Below are 2,734 nucleotides of genomic sequence, written 5' to 3'. Positions count from 1 at the left end.
CCCATTCTGGCCACATGGGAAGCGGCATGACGACATGAATGATGAAAGGGGCTATAGGCAACTGTGTTGTCAGTGGAGGTTGTGAGCTATTCAACCATGGCAATGACCTTTTTACAGTCGCGAATGGTGGGTGACGGAAAAACATGGCGGGCGTTGGAAAAATGTGCCGGGAGTGGCCGCGAGCAGTTGACACACGTTGTCATGACCGTCTGCGGCGCCATTGGTAGGGACAAAAAATGGGCCGCGCGAAAGGCTGAGGAGAGCGCTCACATGCGGTTGGTTGATGGATGGAGCACACTCCAAACACCTAGTGTCAAAATATGAAGACTTGCGGGTTTGATATGAAACGCCCTCCATAAATTATGACTATCTGAGGTTGGATGACGACTCTCTTAGAGCGTTATTTTTGCTCAAAATCGTCATATTAATGATTATAATGACGATTGAGCCAATACGATGACTCGGAGTTGCTGTAATATATACCACAAGATGGGTGTCGGTCAAGGGTAGTAGAACTTTCGCTAAGAATTAATTTGGAGAGCCAACATGCAACATGTCTGGGTCGTAAAGGCTTTGCTCAGATTTCTCTGCTTTGACTCTTAGCCATCTGATCATCATCAACAGAACAATATATATCATCTAGTATAGGTGGTTCTCGTGGAAGGGAGGATCCTCGCAGCAACCCCCAGGGTCTTGCGGTGAGGCGCAAGTGCCGACGTAGTTGCAGACAGCGGTGGCGGCGGAGTGGCGCCGTCGTCGCTGCAGCCTGGGCAGTACTTCGACCTCGCGCCTGATGCCCAGGGCGCCGGAGGTCGTTGCCCCTCGCGGTTTCCGTCCAGAGAAACTGCATGCATGCACACGTCGATTGATCAATCCGGCCAAGCATACACAGAAAGAAATGGTTGGTTGTTCGAGGGAAACGAATACCTTGGACCGCGGCCGAGCACGCCAAGGAACAGAGTAGGAGAGCCAGCAGGAGGGTGACGCCGCTGCCGCGTGCCCGCAAAGAAGAAGAAGAAGAAGAAGAAGAAGAAGAAGAAGAACGCTCCATGCTACTTAGGGAAGCTTCTCTGTCGGCTATTCTCGATGTCTTTGCGCGTGCTTGCTTTATAGGGAAGGAACTATTCGCGCAGAGAAGGTCGTCTGGCGACGTTGTCTTGGATTAGTTCGTGACTCCACGGAATTATAATGGTCAGAGTCGTCCTTGGTCAACATGGTGTGCTGTAGTGATAGGCGCTCGTGTATATACTGTGTACAGTGTGCCATGTGCCCATGTGTGTGTACTGTTGTCTGTAATGGCCTGAGCGTGATGTGTGAATGCTGCGTACTTCTCCAAATAAATGTTGTCTCCTGTCACAACTGTGAGGAAGGGACGGCCCACCTACGACTACCAGCGATGGAGAAAAAAAATACGCGAGCGCTGTGTTAGAAAAACTTTAGCAGAGTCGTTATTTGATTGTCATATAATAACTGCTTTTTTTCTCGAAAAAAATTAATCCCTATTAAAATGATTGTGGGGATATTTGGAGCACACTCCAACCCAAAAACAGTTTGGCACAAGCGAATCCCCCCCTCACGCTGCTCTTCCATCCCACCCTTCTGCCTTCTCTTCCTCGTTGTAGCACCGTTTTTGAATGCTTCCGTCTATCCCTGGTCCCTATCGACCACGTGATGGGCGCTGCCTCCCCCCTTGGCCTAGTCAATTTGTTTGGAGTTGGATCCACCAGAGCAGTTCTATGAGAGGTGTTTTAAGCAAGGAGATCGAAAATCACAGCAAAATGAGCTTGGACTCGGGTTTGAATTGGTTAGTGATGTTTGTGGGAGGAAGGAGTGTGTGGTAGCTGGAATACGTGAAGGGGAGCCACCATGGGCCCACGAGGCAGGGGGCGCGCCCTGGACCCTCGTGGCTAGATGCTTGCTCCCCCTGCTGTGTTCTCAGTGCCAAATATTCTTATATATTTCAGAAAAAATCATATTTAATTTTCAGGGCATTTGGAGAATTTTTATTTTCGGGATATTTTTTTATTGCACGAATAATTCAAAAAACTGACCGAATATACTATTTTTGCTTTATTTAATCTAAATAACAGAAAGTAAAATGAGGGTACAGAAGATTGTGGTTTCTAACTTCATCCATCTCATGCTCATAAAAAGGAATCCACTAATAAGGTTGATCAAGTCTTGTTAACAAACTCACACCGAATTGCATGAAACCAGAGAAATTTCGAATAACACTATGTTACCTCGACGGGGATATGCATGTCCACAATAATAAGAATATCATATTTCTTCTTAGCAGTAGGAAGAGGAAATTTAAAACCTCCAATAATAATCGATGGAATTTTTCCAATAAAATTGATACTGTGAACTTAAGGTTGTTTCCTTGGAAAGTGTACTGTATGCTCATTGCCATTAACATGAAAAGTGACATTGCCTTTGGTGCAATCAATAAACAGCCCCTGCAGTATACAAAAAGGGTTTTCCAAGAATAATAGACATACTATCGTCCTCGGAAATATCAAGAATAACAAAGTTCGTTAAAATAATAACGTTTGCAACCACAACATGCACATCCTCACAAATACCGACAGGTATAGCAGTTAATTTATCAACCATTTGCAAAGATATTTCAGTAGGTGTCAACGCATTCAAATCAAGTCTACGATATAAAGAGAGAGGCATAATACTAACACCGGCTCCAAGATCACATAAAGCAGTTCTAACATAATTTCTT

The 2,734-nt window shown here is 45.4% G+C and overlaps 1 long non-coding RNA gene across 1 annotated transcript; it reads right to left on the bottom strand.

The window, feature by feature from the left end:
* Nucleotides 1-507: 507 nt before the first annotated feature.
* Nucleotides 508-1,169, bottom strand: LOC125524360. Its single transcript, XR_007290700.1, has 2 exons — nucleotides 928-1,169; nucleotides 508-844 (listed from the first exon to the last, which is right to left on the bottom strand). It is a non-coding gene; the product is annotated as an uncharacterized LOC125524360 (long non-coding RNA).
* Between the last annotated feature and the right edge of the window lie 1,565 nt (nucleotides 1,170-2,734).

Source organism: Triticum urartu, chromosome 7, assembly GCF_003073215.2.
Source record: "Triticum urartu cultivar G1812 chromosome 7, Tu2.1, whole genome shotgun sequence".
NCBI lineage: Eukaryota > Viridiplantae > Streptophyta > Magnoliopsida > Poales > Poaceae > Triticum > Triticum urartu.
This window is presented reverse-complemented; position numbering and strand designations above follow the sequence as displayed.